General features: G+C 44.4%; 1 long non-coding RNA gene across 2 annotated transcripts; it reads right to left on the reverse strand.

The window, feature by feature from the left end:
* Positions 1 to 16419, reverse strand: LOC136361125 (uncharacterized). 2 transcript variants are annotated; one of them, XR_010743577.1, is made up of 2 exons: positions 16312 to 16419; positions 1 to 9789 (listed from the first exon to the last, which is right to left on the reverse strand). It is a non-coding gene; the product is annotated as an uncharacterized lncRNA (long non-coding RNA). The 2 variants fall into 2 exon arrangements; XR_010743578.1 differs by lacking the exon at positions 16312 to 16419 and adding an exon at positions 12141 to 12204.
* Between the last annotated feature and the right edge of the window lie 3822 nt (positions 16420 to 20241).

Consider the following 20241-nt stretch of genomic DNA (forward strand, 5'->3'; position numbering starts at 1 on the left):
TCGACTTCTATATGACATATTTTATTTCAAGATAAAGTGATAGGATTTTTGGAGGAGTATTTGAAACTGTATTTTTACTGCTTGGTATTTCTAATTGATTTTGGGGTCGGTCATGTATGGTATGGCTGTGCTTGGCCAGATTCACTGCTGACCCTTAATATGGGCACTGTGCAAATCAGTTTATCATGAGCATAAATAAAGGAGTCATGTCTGTTTTTCAAGCTTTTCCACAGCCAACCTGGTTTTCCTGTGCTTAAATACCAGAATATCAGACCTCCCTCCCAGCGCCGTTTCTGAGTCATACAATATCATCTTCCTTTCCAATTACAAATCAGCTCTATTGATGCTTTTCTGCAAGAACATCAGAAATGTGGCTGTGGCTCAGCTGCTGAGGTCCAAGCCCAGGAGAGGGGAGCACCCACATGTCCATGGCCATGTTTAGGGTTAAAACCTCACGTTCAAGCTCCAGAGCAGCATCAGTGTAAAGCAAACAGCACTCAAGCCCACAGCTGTTCTCTGCTGCCTTCCCTACCACTTGGCAACCTCAGATAGTGGCGTTTCTGCTTATGACAGAAAAAATTTGGGCCAATCCCAGTGAGAAGGTGGATTATTGGTGTCACACACACATAGGAGGAGCCAGGTTTTGGTGCTGGTCTGCTCCCACGCGTGGTGATAGCAAAGCTGTCGTACACGAGTGTAGGCCTTGGCCAGAAACTCAAAGCAAAATGACATCTTGGATGCTTCATAGCCTCTGAGACAAGCCTGAGATGAAATAAAATCCTGGGGCGTCTTCAAATTTGGCAGCACAGGTCTTAATTTTTTGAGGTGCCAGGTCTGACTAGCACGGTAATAATTCCATCCAAACTCACAGCATCTCTTGGCATTTCCAATGATGGGAATGCTGCAGCTCCAGCCTCTGCCCCATTTGGAAATTTGAAGGAAATCCTCTTGGGTATTATGCTTAGTCATGAGAAAATAAAATTATTACAAGATTTGCTTGCATAAGAGAGAGAGAAAAATATGCTTCTCTTAAATGACAATTTCAAATGTTTATTTAATCAAAAAATGGCTTATTAAAAAAAAAAAGGCTCACTGCTATTTCTTTAATTGGATAGTAATTTTAAAAACTACAGTTGGAAAGGTGCACTTTGACGTGGAACCACAGGTTTTGGATTTTCACCACAGGTGAAACTAGTGGTTATGGTTGGGTTTTAATGTTTTCCAGATCACTTTTGACACCACAAGTTCAGTGCAGAAAATGATAAACTTGGCTCTGAGAATGTCCTCAACAGAAGGCTGAACCTGCTGCTGCTGATGCCAGCAGCAGTGCTCCTTTGAGCTAATTTAAGACTTCTCAGCGATTTTAGGGGACTTTAACTTGGTCTGTACATCAAGAGGATGCATGTGAAGAAAGGAACACAAATCCATGCCAAACAAGAGACTTCTGCCTGTCTTAGGTACATGGTTGTTTGTGGGGTTTTAGGGTTAAATATAATCAATGTCCTTCCACCAACTTTAAGCACATTAAAGCCTTAGATCAGTTTAAGCCCTCTAAGATGACCTAAGTCCCTTACTCAGATAGGTAAAACACTGTCCTAAAACATGCAAAAGCAAGGGAGAGAAGTGATAAACGGTTGCTGCCATTGCTGCTTTTCTCAGAGGGAGGAGGGAGCTTAAATTTCTGTCAGGTTTTTAACCATTTCTGTTAGAGGAATGAACAAGAGCTGATGTAGATGTGAATCCTTAAGCTGCAGTTAGTTGCCTGAAGACCATCTGGTGCTTGGTTAAGCTCCCATGTGTTTATATTACTCGTGAGGTTTACAGATGCCAGCCAACCTCTTTAAGTTGCTCCTCTTCCCTGGTTTTATTCTCATCAGAATAAACCTCAGAAGTTAGAGGACAATAGTTTTGACAACATGAGGCTGCTTGTTCCACTTTGGAAAAATTGCTATATAAGAGAATAATAACCAGGCTAAATACATCACTTAGAGACTGCTGTGCCATGTGTACATTGCAATAAATCTTTAAACCCAGGGTCGTAAATCATGGTCATATAAAAGTGTAGTGGGAGGAAAAAAAAAATCCTGTCACTGCTGAAGCAGGAGAGAGAGGAGTAGCAAGAGGATGTAGATGGATTTGTGCAATGGAAGAGCTGGCAGGACACAGACAGGGAGCAGGGAATAGACGGGCAGGACAGAGGGAGGAGGGACAAGAGATGTTCCCAGGGACAAAAGTTAGAAAGGGCAAAACCACACACCCCACTCAGGTCCTAATGTTGAGCTCTGGGGTCCCGAATGTGGACGTTTCACTCTGTGTGAAATACCTGGATATTTCATAACCTTAGAGAGCTGCATGGCCAACACAAACCCTGCTCACACACCTCCTCTCTGAGTCCCTAGGCTGTGAAGTTGGAGGTTTGGTTCGGGATCCAACAGGCTGCACCCCACCAATGAGATAAGTACTGGTAAAAATCAGAACTGGATCTTTCTCTTGTTAGTTTGGCAGAATTGGCTTTGCACACTTGGGTTTTGAGGGGAATACTTTGGGACTTTACATCTCCAAAATTCATATTGAAAGAATATTGGGTGATGCAGTAGGACGGAAAAGCTGCAAAAATATCAGAAAAACAAGGTTCCCAAAGATTTCTAATTTGACGCTGTAAAATCATTTAAATAGGAAAATATCTTTAAGATCATTGAGTCCCAGCACTCTCAAGGCCACCACTAATTTGCCCAAATGCTACATCTACTTATTTTTTAAATACCTCCAGGGCTGGTGACTCAGCCAGTTCCCTGGGCAGCCTGTTCCAGTGCTTGACAACCCTTGTAGTAAAGAATTTTTTTTTGTCTAATATCCAATCCAAACCTCCCCTGACACAAGTTGAAGCCATTTCCTCTTGTCCTGTCCCATGTTACTTGGGGGAAGAGACAAACCCCCACTTGGCTACAACCTCCTGTCAGGGAGATGTAGAGAGCAATAAGGTCTTCCCTGAACCACTTTTTCTTTAGGATAAACACCCCCTCAGCTACTTCTCATCAGATTTGTTCTCCAGACCCTTCCCGAGTTCCATTCCCTCCTCTGGACACACTCCAGCCCCTCAATATCTTTCTTGTTGTGAGGAGCCCAAAACTGCCCCCAAGATTTGAGGTGTGGCCTCACCAGTGTCGAGTACAGTGAGACAATCACTGCCTTGGTCCTGCTGACCATGCTATTGCTGATACAGGCCATAGGCCTTCTTGGCCACCTGGGCACACATTGATGGCCAATTAAGGTTTGATTGGATTTTGTTGGGTTTTTTCCCCCCCACAATTTCTCCCTTGCTCTGAACAGTTCAGCACAGGAAATTCATCTGCACAGCAAAGGAGCTGCCCAAGAAGTTTTCCTTCCTATTCCTGCTGCCCCACACAGGGCAGTCAGGATGGATCTGCCCTGGGAGACAGGAACAAGCCAGCGGGAGCTGCGCTTCAGGCACACCGAGCGCAGCGAAGTGCCGAGTGCTGGGGAAGATCAGATCCCCGCTGCTGCAAATTGAGCACCCAAAATTAGCAAGCTCGTTTGATCATTTTGGCCTTAATCTCTGTGTGGCTCAGTTCCCCAGCTGGTGATACGGCAGGAGCGCTGTGCAGATAAAGGCATTAATATTGATCAGGCGCCGGGGCTTCGCACAGGCGCTGGCGAGGAAATTAATGTCGAACGCAGCGTGCGGTTTGAGCAGCGTGTGTTAATGTGGCCTGGAGCAGTCTGCCAGATTAAAATAACCCCAAATGATAGGTGATCAGATAATTAAAGGATGCCTCACATTTGATGTGCAGAAAGGCCCACATTGTGGCTGTGCAGGCTGTTAATTCTGGTGTTTCCTGGCTCTCTAGAGTTTGACTTTACAACCTGACTGTCTTCTACAAGTGGGGTTAATAGCCCATGCCCTCAGGAAGGGAGGACTGTCTGATCACACCTCTCTCTGCACCATCTCTGTGCGTGTGCCTGTTGGTCTCCTCCACCCCCAACAAATTTTGACTTTCGTACCCATTTCTATCACAGACTAGCCCAAAATGGGGAGTCTACTGAAAATGAGAAGTCAGAGTTGACAGAAGAGATCCAGTTATTCTTCCCTGGAAAGACATGTTACCTTGTTTGGACATCAGGGAGCCTGGAGAGGCTGCAAGCACAGAAAAGGACTCAAGTGTGTAGGATGTGGGGCTTGGCTGGTATAGCTGCCCACTGCACTGTTCTCTGTCCAGTGGATTGTCCACCAGGGAACTTGGCTTGTGAACCTCAAAATAGTACTCAGAGGCCACATACTAGTGCCTGTGAAGCATTCATTAGTCACTTATGCTGATTGGAACCATGGAACTGCCTCTCTTCCCTCTCCAGCCTGTTCCATGCTTGCACTGCGTCCACGTTTGCCCTGATGATGCACCACACCTCTTTAGCTTTGTGTGATTTCACTGTTAAGGCTGTAAATGCACTATGAGTTCTCATCTTCCTGAGTCTGATGTGTTTATCTGAGCCATGAGAATGTTGCATCAACACAACTCACTTCAAGGGGTCACAGGCCAGACTAAAGCCCTCCAAAGGAGGTGACTTATTCTGGATGTCACCTCCACTTGCACCAAGGAGAAATGTCAAGAGCCTCCAGCACCATCTCACCACAGCAATGGAGTCAAATAAGAAAAGTGGAGGGAAAAAAATTAAATGACAGAGGCAGGGGAAGAAGATATGGAAAACCTTTCACTTGCCTGCAAAGTAATCACTTTTTTCATTTGAGCAGAACACTCAGCTATCTTTTATATTGTTATTGGTAAGGTCCTCTTAGAAGCTGGAAATTGATTTTTTTTAATCTCCTCATTTTCTCTTTTTCCCATTTGGTGAACATTGCTATTTTTCCGGTTTTTTTCACAGGGCTGAAATGAACTTGGCTCATTTTGTTCTTTCCTTCCACAGACATTACATTGGTGAATAACAACGGGAGAAGGAGCTCTGCTAATTAACTTCAGTCACCACATTAAATCCAGGCTGACACTCACAGGCAAGGAGCAGCACAGCACCAACAGTCAGTGATAGGCACATGGGACAAGAACCAGAACAGAGTCCTGCTGCCCAAATCAACCCAAAAGAAGTGTTTTAGTTTTTGTTAATGGGCAGATTCCCCATCCCAATATGTAATTTAGGGTTATGTTGCAGGGACGACAGTGGAAATGTGACATAAATGTTCCTGGATATATCCTGTCCTCTTCCAGCCCTGAAATAGCTGAGTGAACCTTAGCAGGCCATGGGAAGCTGGAGATCCTCAAATCCAGGGTGGGATCAATTAAAATCTCACTAAGAAGTTGAAAGGAAAAAAGCTAATGGGTAAAGAGGACCTAAGTGAGAAAGAGGACCCACTGGCTTGGAAGGGAAAAGTAGAGTTTCATGTAAGCATTAGTTTATTCAAATCTGATTTTCTATTCTTATATAAAACATGATTTTGCAATGAGTTTAGGCCATGTCATAGTGCTCCCTGGCAAACAGACCCCAAATCCAGTGAGTGCTTCAGAAAAAGTACGGGAGCTTCTTTCCTCCTGGGCAGGGACATCAGGACTGCCCCGGGCTGTGCCTGGAGCTCAGGTCTTCCTCCACAGAGGGTAAATATCTGAGCTCAAACCTGTCAGCTGCATTGGCAGAAGACAACTAACACAGGGGATAATCCTACACAGGACCAGCATTACTCATGGAGTAGCTGTAAACCTGGGATGAACTTTTGGATCTAGGCTTAATCAGTGTCTTGCTCTGCACAGAGCAAACATCTCCATCAGCAAACAAGTGATGGAGCTTAGCTGAAGCTGCTCAAGGGCTCAATCTGTGCCCTCCACTTTTTGCAAGCCATACTCCATTTACACAACATAATTACCAGATGAGCTGCCAAGCAAAGAAGAAATCCAGTTTTGCAATTGTAGCCAAAAGCCTCATTCACTGCCAGATCTGAAAAGAGAAGTTGCCTGTGTTTAGCAAAATCAAACATTTTTTGGAAAGTTTTACTGAAATTCCTGACTTTCAGGATGCCATGGCCAGTGTCAGCTTATGAGATTCTTCCAACTGTGTAAATTCATGCCTACTGGGATGTGAGCAGACTGTGAAAGGATCTCCGGAGGGTGAGTTATGCAGAGTTTGATGGTGAGGGAAAGGTTTTTAGGAGAAAGGTGAACCTCATTTTTCAAAGCTCTATAATTCAGCTGGGACAATATGCTTTCACATAACTGTTCTGCAAGCTACAGCCCCACAAAGGTTGCTACAAGGTGTTTAATCAAACCTGTGTCTCCAAGCCTTGTGCCACAATGCAGGTGCCTTTCTCTGACAGAACTGGAGTTCACTTTGTGCTCTTTGAAAACTCATTTAATTGAATGGCATATTTTAGGCACTCTCCCTTAATTAAATTTGCACGGGCATAAAAAGTGAGGAAAGCCAGAATGCTTTATCCAACTTTGCTCCTTTCATTTAGCAATATCCACTTTCCCCCCCATCATCAAGTTGCCAAAAGCTGCCAAACTGTCTCTCAAGTCAACTATGGGCTGAACTATGCCTTCACAGGCTCTTGTTTGCCTACCTGCCCTCATATCCCACACATGCAGTGGCTGCTGTGAGCACTCTCCTCTAGGGGCACATCAAAGCCCAGCAGCTGTCACCTCAATTTTGTGGTAATTTCTGCTGAAATATAATGGTCTCTGTCCTATCTGCCTTCAAGGCTCTTGTCTTGATTCATCCTCACTGCATGCTCTTTGATAAGCATCATCATCATCCTCATTACTGAGGGGGAAACTGAGGTGCAGAGAGGATGGTGGCCTCTTCATCCCAGCCACTGGTATGTTTTAATCTGGTTTAGTCTCACTGAGGCTCATGGGCCTTAATACAACCCTTCATGGACACCTGAACTTCAGTCCCTGTGTCATTTTGTCCGTGTCTCCAACCAAACAGAAATCCTGGAGTGAATGTTTCATCTCTTCACCAGCTGTTCTCCCATCTCACTCTCTTTGAGGTTAATTAAGTGGTGCCCCACATGTCTCCATGGTTCTGTGATGTGCCTGTGAGGCTCCATGGTTGGGCTGGGGCCTGTCTCTGTGCAGGAGAGGTGAGCCAGATCTCCTGGAAAGTGAACACCAAAGCAATTGTGGAAAGAGCCAGGAATCACTGGGCAGGAGCAACCTCCTGCCAGATCCCTACGACCCCCAGGCTGTCATTGCTCCAAAAGCATCTCCCAGACAAAGCATTCACTCTGTATTCCCACCACTCACTGCTCATGAGGACACCACCTGACTGCATCCTCATTCCTTCCTCTCCCCTTGTCTTCCTTCCTCTCCCAAATCCTAAATGGAGTCGTGGGGTTAGTCTTTTCTCCACGCATGCATCTCCCAGCTGCTCACTATCCCACCAGACAGGAATGCAGCCACTGTTAGCTCCCATGTTTTGACAGAGACTGAGCTGTGTTTTACCGTGTCTGTGTGTTTCCCCGTGCCTGTGAAGTCAGATAAGATCTAATCTGGGCCCTGCAGGCAGCAGAACACCAGCTATTGTGAGGTTACTCTGAGGTTTTACCTCACGCCCCAGCATCTTCCTCACTCAGCTTTTCCATGTAAATTCAATCCCCTTAACTAAAAGCTGTCTGTCCTATGTGGCCTTTGTTTTGTCCCTGTTGAACCACAGTCTAGAGCTTGCCTGCTGGAGAGCAAGTTCGATCTTAGTTTCATCTTCATGGTAAGACTTCAAATACTTGAGCAAAAGTTTCCCTTACAAAATGGACCTTGGTGGAAACTCTGTAGGAGAACTGAAGCATGAATCTCACCTGTCCAACTTCCTAAAGTATCGAGGCCTGTGAGCTTCGGTGTCATTTGCACACATGGTTTGACTTGAGTCATTTCCATCCTCAGCAGTCAATGAGCAGGTTGAGGTTTTGGATGTCAACAATCCACTTGTCAGCTGCTGTTGTCAGCTACTTCTATGTTTTAAAAAAATCATAGAGAAAAGTGATAGTGTCCACCAGTTTATCTGCCATGTAAGCTCCCATGCTCAAAGCCTATTCATTTTAGGACTAATGATGGCCCAGACTGGAGACCCTTGGAAACATTATCCTGCCTCATCCAGCTGGATCGTGTGCACCATAGGAATGTCATACAACTGGTTTTCACAGTTTAATCAGTCATGATTAAGAACGCTGGGCCAGAGTGAAGTGATGAGGAGCTGACAGCAGGGTCTGTATCTGACAGAGATACCTGAACACAGATAACCACAGATCTGTGGGCAGATGACTTCACCAGTGCAAGAAAAGCCTTGAAATTAGGGTGAGCTCATCCTACCCTTGTACACCTGCTTCTGCTAACTTGGGAAAACAAACATCACCAAGCATTGCAGGGACTGCCTGGAAAGATTCAGATTTCAGACTTCTTGGAGATTGTGCATCTACTGTTCATGTTCAGCCTTAGTCTTGGGTGTATCTGTGCAGATAAGACCATTGTTCCCTGTCAGAGTGGAACAACTGGGAAATCATGCTGTGGATGAAGGCCTTGAAAAAACAAAATGCATCTAAACCAGACCCTGTGCTAGCACCTGCTGCTGTCTCTTCCTTAAAAACTTTGACTATTAGAGTCTGTTTGACCCAGTTTATCTGACTCTTAATCCAAGCACCAAAGGGGAAAATGAAGTTTAGAGCAGGTGGGGTTATTTTCCAATCAGGGGCTCCTTTAGTTAGTAAAAAGTGCTCTTCCAGAAATGCCTACCATTCTCCTGGAGAGGGATGCAGCTTGATGATGCCACATATCTTATTATAGCACTGTGACATGGGTCTTCTTGTACCCTGGGTTACTGTGTTTGTCAGGGGCTGAGCACACAGGGTGGCTGTTCAGACAAACAGTTCCAGGAACCCGCTGCACCAGCAATCCTGGAATAGCCACATCTGTGATGTTTTTGAACCAACACAGGCTGATTTATTTTTCCTGTTACCTCCCAGCACAACAGTGCCATCTGCCCTGCCCTTGCTTCCCTTCCCCCAGATCTATGCCACTTCTTCCAGGAGGACCCTCTGCACTAACACACACAGCACCTTGCTCTCCTTAAAAATCACCTCCCAGACAGAAAAAAAAGTTCCTTTTTTCCAGAGAATGGTTGCCTTCAGAATATATACTATGTGAGGGAGAAAAAGGGCTGTTTTAACTTCTTTCTTATATTTTCCTTACTCCTCTTAATATTCCTCCCTCATCTGCCTGTACACTGTCATAAGAAAAACAACAAGTTCTCCTTGCCTTCTCCCTTAAGAGAAGTCTGGATTAATTTGGAAAAACCAACCTGATAGCCATGTGGGCATGCATGTGTACGAGCAGTGGGAATATTTCCCTGTTAGGGAGCAATTTTTATTAAAAAACCCAAGGGGTCGCTGTGGTTTGGGGGCAGTGGGTGCATGTACTGCTGATGTAGGGGTAGATCCTGTGGGTGTCAGTTTGGGACTGCTTCTCCTTATGGCAAATATGATATATATGGTATATATGATATATATGGTATATATGGTAGAGATTGTGGCTGGGGCAGTTTAATACCAGGCAACTTCACATCCTGATTTTATCCTGCTGTGCCTTATGGTTCCTGATTTCAGCATTCCAAGTGCCAAGCAGTGACCAACAGGTCTGAAGGTGGCATGCCACCATCATCATTCCCTCTCCAGAGTCAGTTTGAAGCCATCACAATGTGATCATGGTAAAATTCCAGTGGAGAATTCAAAATGCAGCTATTCCCAGTTTGGTGTGGTGGAAACTGTAGAATTGTAAGGACCTAAATAAAGAGAAATTATAGAGATATTCAGAATTGGCACTACCTTTTTCCTACTGTGCAGGAACAAGGGGCATTTTGGGAAAGTTAATTAAAATTTAGTAAGAAAACGCAATTCTTAGGACAGAATTCAGCATTTCTTCCATCTTTGGCTGCTGGTCCTGGTGAAGTGTAGCTGTGTGGGCACCCAAAGGGCTTTCACACCTTCCTAGTCCTGCTGTTCAGCATGGCAGGAGCAAAAAGGACTCTGTATTTATGTATTTATGGGTTTTAAGATAAACACTTTTCTAGCCATTTTTCCCCTTTTCTAGCAATGCACTTATTCATCATTGTTAGTTTTTTTGGTCGGGCTATTTTCAGCCTTGGTAAAATGAATTTACATCCAAGGAAGCATCTTTTCTGCTTAATGGCTTGGGGCAGTGTGGCCTTGCTAAGGATGCTCTGCCACCTTGCTACTTATTGATGCTAAACCAGTATTAACCACAGCAAAAGGGTCTCACACAGCCTGTTTGTGCCTCTGATGTGCCCTGTGCTGAACTGAGAAATCAAGGACTTGTTTTGCTTCACCCTGCTCTCCCTGTGGGAGTGATGCTCCCAAAAACATTCCTCATTCAGCAGTTTCCTCAAAATTCTGCCTCCAGGCCTCCTTTGCTGCAAAAGCTACAACAAACATCATCCTCATTTTGCAGCTGGGATGAAACAGGCCTGTCCAACCAGGATTGCTTTATACGAACTGGCTGCACACTCCTCTTGTCCAAGGAAACGCCTTGGGGTGAAAACATCACCTTTCTGATCATCGCGTAATAGAAGGAGGAAAGTCAGGGACCAAGGGCTTCTTTTTTCTACACAGCAGGTGACATTGCACAGAAAAAATAAAAAGGGATTTTTATCTTTTTTTTTTTTTTGCAAACTTTACATAGATAAATTGCAGGCATGAGCCAACAGCTGTGGTCCCAGCATCCCCCTGACCATGCCCAAACACGAGCAGCCAGGCACCAGAGCCAGCCAGGTTCTTGGGGCTGGGGAAGGATGGATCCTAAGCAGGTTGTTTAAATGCAACACAGGGTTGGCTTTGAGTGCTTGGTAGATCAGCAGGAGGGCCTAAGGTTTATTTTTTATGCAAAAGCCCTGGTTTGCATGGAGAGCTGCCCCAGATGGCACTGAGATAAATGTGATCTGCTTCCCAAAACCATTTCCTGCACCTTCCCTGCTCCCCAGTGGCCTTCAGCTGGTGTTAAAAGAGCCACAGTGCTACTCTTTGAATCACTTCTGCCTGTAAGGCTGCGGTCAGCATCTCAGAGGGTATAACTTTGGAGCTGTGCTGACTTCTATCAGCAGAGAACATGGTTCTTTAGGGGTTTTTTGAATGAGAGAAGATATGTGCTAAGAAGCACATTTGTTTCCACTTTTGTATCTGAAAGGCAACTATTCTTGTTTGGGGAGAAAGTCTAAAACCCTGTTGGCAGCTCTTTCCTAATGCATAAAATTACAGTTTATTCTTCTAACCAAAAGAAAACATTGTTTTTTCCTCTTTCTCTGTGCAATTGAAAATGTGAATTAATTACTCATTTCCTGCACTCTTGACTGAGAAGTCCCAATATTTTTTCTTGTGTTTCTCTCTCTCTCTCTTTTTTTTTTTTTTTTTTTTTTCTTCTCCCCCTTTATCCTGAATGCCCAGCTCTCACAGCAGAGACAATGAAATTACATCCCCTCTGATCTGCTCCCCAAGGAAGGCAGGGCTGCAAGTGTTGCCTGTGCACCCATTAACTCACACTACAGGAAAAGCCCTGCTGCTGCTGCCATATACCCAGAACCCTGGAATTATCCTGCCTACAGCCCCAGGAACCTGTGCTGAGGTTTTGCTCAACAAGGGTCAACATTTCTTTATAGACCCCATCAAGTTTTTTCAATGTTTTAGAACATATCTAAGGAATGGTGATGCTTTAGTAACTCAAGGACTGTACCTGATGCAGACTCCAACAGGATTGATGCAGAATAGCTGTTCTATTAGAAATCACACAACCAAGACCATTAATTAAAATATCATTTGATTCTGGATATATAAAACCTGTGTCTGTTTTAATGATTTAGTCCTTCTTCAGAGAGAAAAGCAGTACAGCTGGTGCAATGGTGCAACATCATTATATTTATATTAATTTATATCAGAAAGACAGAAAAATCACACCCATCTGAAAGCTTTCATACTCCTAAAAAATCTCATACCAAGATTGTGAACTAAACCTGAAATCTCCATTTTGACAGCCTATTCATGGGGCCTTTCTGCTGTGAGAGCTGTGCTGAGATTTCTCCCCAAGATGGGGATGTGCTGCCTGCCCTACAGGACCCAGCCCTACCCATTTGCTGGTGCAAGGCTGTGCTAAATGAAGGAGTCCTTAAGATTCGGACAGGCTTTTGTGCTGCAGCTCTACACAAGGCTTGTGAGCAGGTCTGTGGGTGTCCTTTTCTTTCACCATTCCAGTTTTAATGGTTTTTCACAAGAAATATTGGCTTTTGTGCTCCCTTGGATGGAATGGCAGGCCCTAATGAGCTGTGAATGCAAGTTAGTAAAGCTCAGTTCTAGGACAGAAATGGTTCTGTGGAAGGCAAGGAGGGAAGGGTGGGAAAGGGGAAGGAAGGCACAGAGGTGCACACCCTCAGAGCACGAAAAAGCTAAAGAGGAAATTGTAAGAACTTGCAGAGGTTTCAGATTTAGAAACAGCCAGAAGGGAATATCTGCCTCTCCCAGCTAGCTTTTGGGATTGTTAAGTTATTGGCTAATATTAAACTGCTGAGCTATTGGTTCCAAAACAGGCTCCAGGAGCTGTGACAGGAATGGTAGAGGTGAAATCTGGTCTGACACACCTGAGACCTTTACAAACAGGCTCGATGCTGCAGGAGAAGCCACAGAGAAGCAGTAGTGCCAAGGGTGAGGCTTTACTCCAGAACAGTGTGGTTGGCCTTCTCTGGGGTGAGCAGCCACACTGCAACACCCCAAACTGAGAGGCTCAGCCCACACCTGACTCTGACAAACTGTAGGACTGACAAACCTCTGTGAGATATCCAAGATGCCTGGGAAAGCATCACAAGCTCAGATCCAGACACTGATGTGCTCCCAAAAATCCTGTACCTGTGGCTAGCCCCTGCCAGTATAAGCCAGAAGCTCTGACACTGCTGTTGAGGGCTGCAAAAAGAGTTCCAAAACACATTCCCTTTAGCAAATTTGCTTTGGCAGCCTCTTCTAGCACAGAACCAACTTCTGGGATGTAGCCATTGCTTAGCTGGCCTTTATTACTGTACCCTGAGCACTGGGATTCCTGGGCATTGGGATTTCTGGCTCCCTCTGTTTCCTCTCTCATCACTCTTCAGAGCAGAAGTTGGCTCCACACACACCTAATTTGCCTGATCAAGCACAGAAGAGCAAATCAATCACTTTAGGCTGAAAATACACTTTGCTTTCTTGCTTTTCCTGCTTTTTTTTTTTTTTTAAGATCACCTTTGTAGCATGTTTACCCTCAACCTCAAGGACAGGTCAGTTCTCACAGTCTTTGGCCTGGATGATGCCATCTCATGGACAGCACCTCCAGCTGTGGGAATAAATTGAATTATTGCAACATCCATTTACATCACTTAGCACAGCACCATGTAAATCTGCTCCGTTCCCCTCATTCCCCCTTGGGAATGAATCCTGGAGAAGGTGTGAGGTTTCTGCAGGGGGTTTTGGTTCTCCAGGGTGGGTGGGCTGTGTTCTCTCTGTGTTTCCCGGGATTCCTCTATTTATGAAACAAGCTCTTGCATAACTGTGCACGAAGCCATGCACACATTCATAAACCATCTCCTCCCACACACCCCAGGCACAGCTAAAACACGCAAGCTGGAACAAAGAGCCACCTTACACTACCCTGGAGATTCATAACTGCAGGAATATCGTCAATAACGCATATTTTATGCTTCCTTTTTAATTTTTTGATGTCAGAGCACCAAACCTGGACTAATTAGGTTTGTATCCAACTTGCAAGAAATCTCTCTGTTGGAAAAGCTCAGCTCAGTAATTAGAAATTCACCACTGCAAAATGCACGGTGTCATTGTCTACAACAGGATCCAATTCAATAAAAATCTTCAGCAAGGTCAAACTACACACAAATATCACTTGGACTGAGTTAACCATGTCTCTCTAGTTCCACTTTTACCCCTATATTCCATTCTAGTAACTCTCTGTCCCTTATTATTATTTCTCCTCTACAATCCCTCTTAGTCCTAATAAATATCATCTGAATTTCAAACTACAAGGATTTACTGAAATGTGACATTTGACAAAATTCAGCCTTTAATTACTGAAGTACTAAATCATTGTCCTAATTTTCCCAAAATTCACTATATTTATTTTTGCCAAAAGATTGTCTTATGGTACCAATATATATATATATATATATATGTATATATTAATAGACCTGAATGCTATTGGTAGAAAAAATCATCAAACAGGAAGAAAAACATATAGACTAGGATCTAAATGCCATACATTGTACTTTAATTAGTGTGGAAACCCAACATTCTGAAGATAGCAGGTATGATATTATCTCATTTTCATAGTATTTTGGGTTTCTTGCTTAATTTAAAGATGTCTTTCACTTTATTGATGGCAAAACGTATCCAAACTGGGAGAATTGCCTTTAATTAGGGGAAGCTAGTGCTGGATCTATGAATGGAAGCATTTGTAGGAAGTATGCAGCCAGGATTATCCTATTTAACAAGCTGTTGGAGGCTCATGGAAAACGTTGTGAAATGTTACAGGCTGAGCACCAGCTCTGTGCACACAGGACTGGGGGGGGCAGAATGATGGATGCAACTTCAGTGGGAGACAGGGATGGGAGAAAGGTGTGTCCAAATGTTGAGATACAAAACACACCCCACTTTTTAACCTCAAGAGCTTTTGTGACTGCTCTGTCTCCATCTGTGCCCACAAGTGACCCATTTCTATCAATTTTGACAGCTAAAACTCAAATACATCAAACAGCTGCACATTTTGTGAAAAACAATGGTTGGGTAGAGGAAAAGAAGAGTGTGGGATCAGTGCCTCCCCTAATGAGCAGCAGTGTAAGGGCAGTCTGTTCTGCTTGTCCCTCCAGCTGACCAGAGATCCCAGGAGCTGGAGAGCCCAGGGAAAGCTGAAAAACCCACAGAATGCTGTGCCTTGCCCATGGCTGAGGGACACCAAGAGAACTCTGAAGATGAGCTTAATGCAAGGGACTCTGTAGGTACAGAGGATGAGAAGTTTGGAAACTAGAATTTGTTTTCCTACTATTTACAAAACTATTTGGCTCATTTGCTTTAGCCACTGTTTTGGCTCCTTCTGGTCCCTTTGCTACAGGGATACTCAGCCCTGCTGTTCTTGCCTGTGAAGATCCTCTCCTTGCATTTGGGGTTCTCTGGGTGCAAGGTGTGTGCTGCAAGTCCTGACTCCCATAAAGGGATCCCACAGGAGATAAAAGCAAGATACAAAGGAATATCCCATTAGGGAAGACTTCCTTTTCCCTGCTTTTAGCTGTGCTTTTCAGCCCATCACCACGGAGTCCCTGGAGCTCATGGATGCAATCTTAGGTGCCTGTAAGGGGTGACCAAGGCAAGCAGCACCAATTTCTCATCCAAACTACTGCACTTCGACTGGAAAAGCTTCTGTGGTTGAGAAGGGCTGAAAGCCACTATTTTCCCTTGTTCTACAGCAGCCTCTTCTGTCCTGAATCTCTGTAACACACTCATCCTGCCACTGTGCCTCCTCCCTTTCCCCAGATTCCTTCCAGCCTGGAGATGGGTGGGAGAAAACCACTTGAGGAGCTCGTGTTGCTGACGGAGACCCCTGCAGTGAGCACAGAGCACAAGGGAGAACCTCCTGCCCAGGGAGGACCTTCTGCAGTCAGAAACCTTTGCTGAAGAAGCCTCAGAGGAAGATGCCTCAGCAGCAGCAGCACCTCAAACTGTTCCCAGGCTCCAGAGGTTCCCAGTGGCTGGGTAATGCCATTCCAGATAGAAATCTTCTTCCCCAGCTATAAATGTCAGACACCAGACTGATGGTTACACGTAGCACTTGCAGGTGTCTAGAACAACTCAGGTTAATTTATTTCAGGGTTGAGTCCTGTTTTTCTCCTATATTAAATTTAAAGTGGGCTTTGCAACCATGAAGTCAATACAGCCCTGATCTCCTGACACACGAAAGCCGTAGGCTGAATAACTTATTATCACCCTCAATAATGAAAAAAAACATTTCAGTATTTAGGACTAATGCAGATTTCCTAATGAAAAAAAAATTGAACAGCATTTGCAGCCATGTGCTCAAGGTAATAATTAAGGAGAATTATCTTGCTATATGTATTAAAACAACATAATTGAAGATTATGTGTCCATATTAAAGAGAAGAACATAATCTTTTGCTTAGGGAATTAACAGCAACTGCAGTAACTGATTCTGTACCTGGAAGAATCTCAGGCTGAATAAGAAAAATGGGAACCAGATGCCCAAATATTACATACCAGTTTCTGTTCTCCACCTTTAGACCCCACTGTGGAGCAAACTCCATTCTTGGGCAGTGCTCCAATTTCCTCCTCAAATGCGCATGGCAGAGGCTGTGTGCAGTGGGGGTCTCAGATGTTCATGAATTTATGAAAAAATCCTATTTTGGGAAAAAGGTTTATGAAAAACTCTTTTCTCTAAAACACCAGGAGAAACGCTGATCTGAGGAGCCAGACGTAAAAAACTGTTTCTGTTACTGATTGCCAAGATATTTAAGATGTCGAATATTTTATTTAGAAATGCATGATGCTTCTTTAATGGCTTAGCCGGTAAATAAATCACTAGGCACTAGAAGGAGCCATCATCAATCACTGCTTAGGGGTATACAGGCCTGACTGGTGAAAAAGCAGCAATTAGCACTCATTAGCACTTATTTCCAAGTCTTCTCCATGAAAAAGGGTCATCCAAAGCAAGTTAAAAGTGTCCAGTGCCGAAGTTCTTTGACAGTTTATTGTTTCTGACTCAAACTCATTTGCAGTTTACCTGCAAGGTAGCAGAATGTAGGCAGGACTTGTGCAGACTTGGGTTTGGGGGTTTATTTCTATAGTGACTCATAAAAGAAATTTATGCTGAAGGTGTTCCTGCCCTCAGGGCATTTGCAATGGATTTGTATGTATTTCTCATGGATTCATTACCCACTGCTACAGAAACCACTACTGTAGCTTTTCCTTCAGGAAGGGGCTTTCAGAGCATCTCACTTCTGCCCATCCCTCCATCGAGCTGCTGCTTTCATAATATTTAATATGTTTACAAAAGCTCTTGATCAAATGAGGTTAAAAGTGGAGAACCATGATGTATGATTCCATCATACTTTTTCTCTGTTGTTGTTCCTTTTTGGAGGTATTCATACTCCAAAGAACACCAAATCCCAAAGGGCAAACACTTTGAGACAGAGGCCTTTCAGCACGACACTTCCCTCCCTCTACGTGCATGATCCCATTCTGCATCTCCTTTTCAAAAGATCTGCTATCCTTTTCCCAGGTGTATGCAAGTACAAAGGATACCAGATGAGCTTTCTTCCCCTTGCTGTGAGATGAGAGAGAAAAACCTGTCTCCAGGCGATCAGAATCTGTCACCAAGCCCACCGGGTCTTTTTGCAGCTTAGTGATGCCAATCAAATGGTTTCTAGGAGAGACAAACTGCTATTCCTGGACTCTGGATGACTTCTTGCTGAGGATCATCACCTCCTGGAAAAGGGAGAAAATCCAAATCCAACCCCAGTGCTGGAACTGAATTTCCTTTCCCAGCCCTGTGCACTGAGAAGGGCTGAACCAGCACATCCCCAAAAAAGATAGGAAAGCACCGAGGGCTTCCGCCTGGAGTCACTGAAATCAAGCATGGATTCCTCTTTGAAAGGGCATGTGGCATCCCAGGTGAGAACTGAAGTTTGGGGAGGGTTGTCTCACTGGATAAAGCAGAAATTTTCCCACCACATGGAAAGTGAGGGAATAGGATAAGGAAGAGTCTCAAGTAAGACTGAGCATAATCAGCATTATTCCTGCAGATTCCCCAGGCTGTCTTTGTAAGCTTGCTTTAGGGCTGGGATTATTTTCTCCTCTGAGGGCTCTCGCTGCCCATCTTTGCTATGTATTGGCTGATTTCTTTTAGAAACAACACAGAGCTCAGCCCCTTTTCCCACATTGAAGAAGTCCAATTTTGCCTTTTCTAATGAATCACATTTTCTTGTGATAACAATGAGCTATCCCATGAGCAAAAATCTCCCAGAGAAGAAAGTCCTTCCTGACCCTGGACCCAGAGTACAAGTGGCAAGTGCATGCTGAAAGAGCAGCAGGCAATAATTAGCCAAAACACCCATTCAAGTGCCTAAGCAGCCCTGGATGGGAAGAAACATGAATTTGCAGAACAGCAGGGACTGGAAGCAGCTCTTAGTACATTCCTGACCTCAAAACCAGGACACAAGGGGCATCTTGCTGTCACAGAAGCAGCAGGCAATAATTTGGAAAACACAGCCAGAGGAGGCAAGTTTGTCCCTTCTACCCTGCACAGGCCTTCAAGATGGTATCACAGGGCAAGCTGTTCCTTCTGGGATTAGAGCCTGACATCCAGTGCAGTTAGAAAAACATGTTTCATGATTACATAGTTCTTTCTAAGCAATTTGAGTTCAAAGTTGTTCACCATTTCTAGGGTGCTCCTTGGAAAAATCTATCTGGCACTGGAGCATCTCTCCTTTGAGGAAAGGCAGAGAGGGCTGGGAGTGATCATGTACAGAAGAGAAGGCTCGGGGGGATCTTGTGAATCTACAGCACTATGGGAAGTGAAATATGAGTCAACAATGTGTTCTGGCAGCCAGGAGGGCCAACAATGTCCTAGGATACATCAGGCACAGCATCACCAGACAGGTAAGGAAGGGGATTGTCCTGCTCTCCTCTGAACTGGGGCAGCCTCACTTCAAGTCCTGGGGGCAGTTTTGGGCACCACAATGTAAGAAGGACTATCAAATTATTCAAGTGTGTCCAGAGAAGGGTGACCAAGATGGTGAAAGATCTGAAGGGCAAGACTGGTTTGTTCAGCTTGGAGGAGAGTGAGGAGAGACCGCATGGTCTGCACCTCTTTCAAGGGAGAAGGTGGAGGTGCTGGTCTCCCCTCTCTGGTGACCAGCAACAGGACATAAGGCAATGGGAAGAAGCTGCCCTGGGGATTCTGTCCAGTCTGAACTCTGGGAAAAGGTTCTTCACTGGGCAGGTGGTCAGGCACTGGAAGAGGCTCCCTGGGGAAGTGCTCACAGCACCAAGCCTGACGGCATTTAAGGAGGGTCTGCATGATGCTGTCAATCACACAGTTTAGCTTTAGGTAGTCTTCTGAGGCACAGGGAGCCAGACTCAATGATCCTTATGAATCCCTTCTGACTTGAATTATTTTCTGATTATTCATTCAGTCCTGGCCGCTCTCCAATGACCAATGTATTTCTTGCAACACTGTGCCCAAAGTGACACATCTCACTACACCATCCTCTCATCAAACAAAATAACCTCTCATTTTTTCCATCCCTCTCTCCTGCTAGCCCAGAATGACACCTGCCTTTATCCTCCCCCAACAGCTTATTATCACCTTGCATTTAATGGTCTCTACTGTAACTTATCCACTCCCACTGCACTGCTGCTCTGCCAGCTCTCACCCATTTATACTCGAATGTCTGATTTCTCCTCCTAACTACAGCTTTTTGCACTTGCCTTTATCAAATTTCTTCTCGTTATTTCAGGCCATTTTCCCTGTGTATTATGGCCATTTCAAATTCTGATACAAACCTCCAAAGTGCCTGAGTGTATTCTCAAGTCACTGCCAACCATGGATTTTTATACAGGCTATTTATTTCACTGCTCCAGCCATTAATGAAGCTATGAAAAAATACAGATCCTGAAATAATGGTGGTCTCACAATGCCCTCTCTGGCTTCAAACCAATAGCTATTCCAAGTGCAATTTTTCTGCTAAATTGTGTTAATTTGTTTCATTTCTTCTTTTCCTTGTAAAAAAGAAGGAGAGTATGGTGAGGCAAAGAAAACATTAAGAGCATCAGTTTTCTCTGAATCATCTGTCATTTTTTCTCCATCCACTCATTTTTTCACACTTAATCATGTGCCTTTACTTCAGATTTCCACAGTTTTCATTTTGATTGATCCTTACAAGCCCCTGCTGTGCCATTTTCCCTTCATATTAGGACACTGCTGACGGGCCATTAAAAAAGCACCTCTCTTCAGTTATCCCACCCACCTCTCCCAAATGGATCCAGGCATCGACACCCACACTTACCAAAATTGCCTTTTGAGGTCCTTATTCTGCTTCTGTCATCTCCCTGCTTTCTCCAGAGCACCAAATGCCAACTCCACAGCCACTTCCACCTGAATTACTTCTGACTTTTAAAGTTTTAAGT

This window comes from Sylvia atricapilla, chromosome 5, assembly GCF_009819655.1.
Source record: "Sylvia atricapilla isolate bSylAtr1 chromosome 5, bSylAtr1.pri, whole genome shotgun sequence".
In the NCBI taxonomy this organism is placed as follows: Eukaryota; Metazoa; Chordata; class Aves; order Passeriformes; family Sylviidae; genus Sylvia; species Sylvia atricapilla.